Here is a 7,430-nt window from a genome sequence, read left to right as displayed (position 1 = left end):
AAATATGAACACATATTTTTCAGGGAATATGGCTATAAGAACAAGAGGGGATATAAGGTAGTGCCTGGAGGCCATCTACCCTCATGATTGTAGCTAACATCTACATGGTACTGGTACCCAAATCTGGTTTTCTATCCCTGACACCTTCCAGTGCTGCACATCTGTACTTGCCAGACCTTTGAACTTCTTGAAAATCACACAAATCTCAACCCCATCATATTCAAAATAGTGCTTGTCCTATTTGCCCTTGGGCAAAACCCCCTTTTCCAGCTGTGGTCCTCAGTTCAGTGAATAGCACCTTTCTTCAACCAGCTTACAAGACAGAAAGCTGGGTGTCATAATCCCTTCCCCTTCACTCTCAGATCACCATTTAAGTCATTCCCAACTCTTACATATATCTCAGATCTATTCACTTCCCTAATTGGCATCTCAAACCTCGCATGTCCAAATAGGAAGTCTTGATTTGTACCCCTGACCTTCTAATTTCCCACTGACTACTTCTCACTGCTTCCTCTGGTACCCTGAACACACCACCAAGATCTCTTGCTTGGGCTATTGCAGTAGAACTTCTAGTGCTTCTGGCCATTCTCATTTACGATTCTCCACAAGGAAGCAAAGGCAATCTACAGAGTCATTTCTTAACTCTCACATCTAAAGTAGCTACCCCCATTCTCCTTGCCACTGTCTCTCACAATGCCCATTTTATTTCCCTCACAGCACAAGCACTGATCTCTTCTCGAATCTCTTTAGAAATATGTGTTTCCTTCTTTATTTTATGCCTCTCCCCATTAGAATGCAAGCTGCAGGAAAGACAGATGTTTTCACTGCTGCATTTTCAGTAAGTTGTACAGTGTCTGGTACATAGAAGGGTCTCATTAAGTAAGTTTTGAATAAATAAATTCTAGGATTGATATTAATACAAGGAATAAGCTGGAGGAGGGCCTGCTGATGAGATCCCGCAATTGTTCTAAATGTAAAGAAAGGTCATATGTTTTGAGTAGCACACAAGAGGTGAGAATGTAGATACAGAAGGTGCTATAGATGAAAACTATTTGTTCACTTGAACTTAGTTGAAAAATATCAGATTTGCGTATTTTGTGGTGTGAATTCAAATTATAAGTTTTATTATAGAAAGAGTATGAGAGGATGGTATCTAATAAATATAAATAGACTGTTGATTCTCTAATACTGAGTGGAGAATTACTGCTATAAGTTTCTGTTGTTTCAGAGGTATCTTTGCTTATTAATGAATTCAATTTCTCTCCGTGCACTCCCCGAACTAAACATTATTGTCTGACCTGGAAGAGCAAATTCATCCTTTTCAAAACTATAAACATTATTATTTAATAGATTTGGATAGAAACAACATTATTACATGATCTGCAGAAAGCAAAATTAGTCATGTCAGGAAAATCATCATCCAAATAAGTTAAATAAATTGATTAGGAGAAAGACACAGGAGAGCAGGTTGTCATTTGAGCTGGGATAGAGTAAAAAATATAAATAATTTTTTTGGTTGCTTTTTATTGTCAAAAACTCAGTAAAATAGTTGAGATTTGAGGACAGGAGTGAAGGAAGAAATAAAATGAGCATAATGAACGTGTCGGGAGAGATAATTCTATGGAGGAAGGGAAGCCGGCAAAACAGCAGAGCAGGGAGTCCGGAAAGGGCTCAGGGGTCTCAAGGAAGTCAATCTGAAGCAGAGAGTTGGTGAGAGACACTGGTGTGTTTTTATCAAATTTCACCAAGTCCATGATATTCTTCTGAGCAACACATGGTACATTACCCCATGCCGTTGTAATAAATAATTCATTTACTATTTTGCATGGGTAGAAAAGCAATGGCGCCATTTTGACTTCCCACTGGCACTTCCACTTCTTTTCAAGGGAAATGAGTCCTTCTCATCTCTGCAAACATCTCCCAACTGCAAGAAAGGCAGTAAGCAAATTTCTATACCTGGCTGGCAAACAGGATTCATTTCTTTCTTTGAATTTAGAAACTGTCAACTTCTGGGTTTCTTTTGTGAGAAACAGTTCCCATAACAACCAGAGAAGGCAGACCTCTGGGGGACCTTCAGAGGAGCTCTGGAATCTTCTTTGCCTTGGAGGTAGGGAGGAGAATGCCAGCAATCCCACTCAGGCTCCCTTGTTGATGCATACTTGTACCTGGAAGACAGCCAATCCCTGAACACCACAGGCAAATCCACTGCCCTCCCAGGTTGCCGTAAATTATGCAGCATCTCAAATAGCAAAGCAATAGTTTTACATCTATCGACTAATGACTAAAAGAAGGAATTATTGTAAAATATCTTATATTCTGAAAAACAATGTGTGTCTCAGGGCATTTTAAACACTGATATTGATAAATTCTCTGTACATTTCAAATATATTGTATAAATAGATGTGCATGAAAACACTTGCTTGCATTCTTGTATATACGTATATTTCCTATAAAGGCTATCCATTGAAATTTTCTAAAGAATATTAAGAAAAAAATAAATACAACAAAATTTAGAGAAAATAGCTTCTTTGTAACTGTACCTCACATAACTCACCTATTATACACCCTAAAAGAAACATGTTTAGAATAAAGGGGGAAGCCACTGAATTATATAGTAATTCAAATAAATACATAGAAATATCCCATTTTAAAATAAATTTACTTTGCAAATGTTTAGTTTTGAAATCTTTTTTTGTTATGGTTATTTATTGCTATTGATGAATGTATTATCTCTAATTTATTATTTAAATTTAGCTAGATGAAAAATGATTGGCTGGGGCATAGTAATATCTCTGTAATGTAAGGTTGCAACAATAGGTCGCTTTCTCTTCACATTATTTTATATTTCTAGACCTGCTATAATAGCACAAATGATTCCATTATACAGGTATTTTTCATAATAATATTAAATTACCTTTACGCTCTTCCATAAATTGTACATAGTGATTTGTGCTATATCCATCTTCTTTTCTTCTGCTAGTGGAAATGAGAATTTGCCATGAGATTTTTAACCCCAGCTTTCCCAACTGCATTCATCCTACATTTGAGAAAGTAAACAAGGTAATGGAGAAAAAAGGCTATTGTTAACAGGCCAACATACAATGATGGAACTAAGAGAATTCTGCTAAATAAGAAAGTCCTAATTTAATTTTTTTCCACTTAATATGTGTAGGTTGCTTTCATTTGTTACAGCCTAATATCATAAAATTTTCAATACAATAAGACTTTAAGAATTCAGACTTTATAAATCTACATATTCCCCCTCATGTGAACAGGGACTGAATTAAAATTTAACTTGGTCCTATCCATACTGGAGTACAAAAGTACATACTTAATACAATAATAAGAAAATTTAATTCTGATTTTTAGTCTAATAGAGCATGGGCATTTTTTGAGAATGGAATATTTTGTGTTTGGCGTTGGTATGATGTTTCTTCATGGTGGGATTTGGGTCATGCATTTCAGTTCGAAATAATGTAGAGAGATGCTGTGTTTTCTGCACATCTGGATTCAGATTGTCTCCATCACCCAGTCATAAGTGTTGTCTGAGTATTGTATTATATAGTCACTTTTTTCCCCTTTGCTATTAAGTAATTTGGGGGCAGATTTTGAACAGTATTCTATAATATTTCTTATTATCAAAATCCCCTCTTAGAGTTTTAAGTCTTTATTCTCTTCTTCATTTTAAAGAGTTGTTATTGCTTTGTTTGGCATCCATATCTCTTTGCAGTTGCCTTTCTCTTTTCAGATTTTGGAATGGGCTTTTGTCCTGTGACCTTGATTTTTAGATAGGTTCCTGAAAAGTTGTTACTTTGCTCCATATCAAGATTTTCTGGTTGTAAGGACGACAGCCTCTGTGTGTTTTTTATTTTTATTTTTTTGGCTCTCTACTTGTCCAAGCTGAAAGTAGAAGCCTCTGTTTTTGGCATTTAGATGTTTAATCCATCTGGGGCTGGTTCTTGTATATGCAACTAATTTTAGCCTACTGATTTTTATTTATACTCTATTCCTTTCATATTTATTCTTGTGTATGCTATAAGAAAAAGTAAAGAGTTTGAAATTGCCTGTGTCCCTCACCAGTTGAGTAATTTTACGTTTAGCATGGTGTACCAAAGGAGGTCTTGGATTCCAAAAACAAATAATTAATGGGGACTACTCCTTACAATTTAGAGCAATCCAGAAAGAGGCTTGCTAAAAGTTACCTTAGAGACCTTTATGTTATTTCAGATACTCTCTCTTTTAATTGTCTGCTCTATTTCACTAAGAGACTCATTAAAGACTTTTGCGGTAGACCGTTGGAGTCATGAGTTAATTTTCTACTCTTGTCTTGCTTTTTATATTCTTCTCTTCTTCGATGCAGTCCTTATCTTTCCTGGCCTAGCTGCTTTTTTGGTTCTGCAATAAGGTTGCCACAGTCTATTACCTATGGTGAAAACGATCCAAGATGTGAAGTCAGAGAGATCTGGATTTAAGGCTTGTTTGTAAGACTTTGGTCAAGTTATTTAAGTTCTCAGTCACTCAACTTCCTCATCAGTGCTACATCTATTGCTAGGCTATTTTAATTGCTGTTTGTTCATAAATTTTATTTTTCCTTTTAAAAATCTTCTCAAATTTTATTTTTCTCTAAAGCCACCTGCACCTCAGTGTGGATCTGAACTTTCTAGTTTTTCACATGTTCACAGAGCCTCACAAACCACAAATTATCTTCTCTTCCTAGGTAAATTCTCCCATTCCCATGACTTCCAATGCCAGGTATAAGCCAATGATTTTCAAATTCTTCCTCCATTCCTGAACATCTTTGAATCCCAGACTAAACCCAAATGCCTACGCATCACTTGATTCACTAATAGATATTTCAAACTTCACATCCAATACTGACCTTCTGATTTCCCTCAGGAAATACGCTTTACCCTTAGTGATCCCCTTCTCAATAAACAGCACCAACCATTCTCCAGTAGCCTTGGACAAAATAATTTGAAGTTATTCTTGACTCTTTTTATTTCTTTACAGCCCATATCCAGTCCATCAGCAAACGTATATCCCAAATCCTTTAACATATGTCTGCTACTACATCCTAGTCCACATCAGCATCATCTCCCACCTAGAAAACTGATGTTGACTCCTAACTGACATCCTCTGGAAATCACGACCTGAACAGTCTGGATTCTGTAATTGGCTCTTCTAGCCCAACTGGAGTTACTTCCGTTATTCACAGCCCATTTCTTCTAAATGCCACACATCTGCCTTGCTCATCATGATGTTATTGCTTTCTGAAGGATCTTTTATTTGTCATGTACTTGACAATCTAATTCTATCCATTCTGCAAAACACAGATCGAATGTTGCCTATTTATTACAAAAATTTTCCTTGTTCCCAAAGCCAAAAGTAGTATGTTTTTTTTTGGAAATCTCATGATACATTTTTGTTACATAACTTTCCTTTAAACTATCTATTAATATTTTTAAATTAGAAGGGTAAGACAGCTGTAGGTTGAAAGTTGAAAGAATGCAAAGGGATGCATTCTAAAATAGATATCTTTCCCTTCCTTCACCTCTCTCGCTGATTTAAAGAAGTAAACATTGTTAACAATTTTTCATATTGAAAGTATCTTTCCAGACTTGTCATATGCCTTTTAACTTTGCTCTTTATAATGTTTACTAAATGCTTACAAATGTCTCAACTTGGCCAATTGTTTCCTTCTTTATTAGAATGTAATGTCCATATAGTGATCAGAATGTGTTACACATTGAAGGTATTCAGCTACTGTAAAATGAGAAAAAAAATCAGAGATGAGAGTTTTAAACGGCTCCTTGCTGAGCAGTTTTAACTACAATATAGTCATATACTACAGTATCCAGACAGAATTTAAGCATGGATTTCAGTAAATTTATTTATATGCCCTTAACAACACCCCACATCATGCCAATATGCTATTCAGCTGATTTATAACAACCATACCCGTCTGCCTTTTTAAGAAACCATTTAATTTTAAAAATTACATGTATAGAGTTTTTGTCCTTGACCTTCCTACAGATATTACTGAAAAATCAAGCTAAAAACTCTCCAAAATCTCATAAATTACCCCACTCCTACAGCTTACATCACCCTGCCTCTTCCTTGACAGCTGAATTAATTTTAAGAAGTCCCATGGAGTCACCCTTAGCCATTCATTATCTCAGGCCTGTGGCAGAGCCCTATATAGGCATTTGCCAGCTTGTCCTTTTAATCGTCTCCTAATGATGAATTGGCCTTGAGTGATTCTGTGTTCTATCCCTGTCCCTTTACTGACTCCCTTTTCCCTTGTTGGCCATTGTTTCTTCCTCCAGGGACCTTACTGGAATCCACAGCTCCAGAGCAGAAACAAAGACATGCTTCACGATTACCTGCACAACCTTAAGCCATGGATTACTTCTGTACAAAATTTCAACTTTATCAAGTCTTTATCACACACCTCGCTCGGGTTTCCCACTTCATTTTCTATGTTTGTCATTGTACTTACTTATGGAACTGAAGCCAGCTGATTTTGCTTCCAAGTCATAAACCCAAATGGACCCTCTAGCTTGACTATTTCCTTTCCCAGGCATGTCCTGGGCTTGACCACACCTCTTCTGTTTCTACCTCAAGATTTCTCCACCCTCACCCTTTGCCTTTCCTTTATGACACAGCTGGCACTTCAGACACTTTTTAGGTGCGGCACTGTGTCATCAGGATCCAGTCAGGGAAACAAAGACCACACCAGGTATTCCAACAGACATAATTTAACATCAATTACACTGGTGTCGGAGGACCGAAAGAGCAATAAAAAGAATGAAATAACTCAGAGATGCTAACAGCAGGAAGAGCTTCCACCCACGGAACTGGGGAAGACAGGGAAAAGAAATGGGTTGTCATGATCTACAAACAGGGGAAGCTCAACACATCTGGAGTTGAGTCCTTAGAGGGCACTATTTTTTTTGGTGCTGGTGCACTTGAGGTATGGATGGTGCTGGGGTGGAGAAAGTAGTTGGGCTTGAATCAAATGGTACAGTCATTTTGAAGAGTCATTGTTGGTGTCACCCTTACAAGAACCAGAAGCAAACAGAATGAAGAAAATCCCTTCTGTTTCTCTTGCTTCTTAGTTTTCCTTATCAAAACCTAACAGGAAGTCAGCTGACAAGGGAGAAATAAATTTTTCACTCCACCATCACAGAGCAGGACACCAGAAGGCGAATTTGGATTTAAGAGACAATAGCTTAATAATTAGCATTCAAAGAAGCTCTCTTAGTTTGGTTCATCTCCAACTATTTGCATTATTTTAAATTTCCACACTTCCATTCTTCTGTCCTTTCCTTTCCATTTCCACCTATGGAATTCTTTCTCAGATGTCATTTATTTCTGGAAATTTTTTTCACTTATCCAATTCCTAGAGGAGAGAGAAAACCAAATCTTTC

At 36.8% G+C, this 7,430-nt stretch overlaps 1 long non-coding RNA gene across 1 annotated transcript; it reads right to left on the bottom strand.

Moving 5' to 3' along the window:
* Positions 1–1,916: 1,916 nt before the first annotated feature.
* On the bottom strand, positions 1,917–6,617 carry LOC134736697 (uncharacterized). The gene is made up of 3 exons (XR_010120951.1): positions 6,500–6,617; positions 2,915–3,037; positions 1,917–2,165 (listed from the first exon to the last, which is right to left on the bottom strand). It is a non-coding gene; the product is annotated as an uncharacterized lncRNA (long non-coding RNA).
* Between the last annotated feature and the right edge of the window lie 813 nt (positions 6,618–7,430).

Source organism: Symphalangus syndactylus, chromosome 5 (assembly GCF_028878055.3).
Source record: "Symphalangus syndactylus isolate Jambi chromosome 5, NHGRI_mSymSyn1-v2.1_pri, whole genome shotgun sequence".
NCBI classification, from domain to species: Eukaryota; Metazoa; Chordata; class Mammalia; order Primates; family Hylobatidae; genus Symphalangus; species Symphalangus syndactylus.
This window is presented reverse-complemented; position numbering and strand designations above follow the sequence as displayed.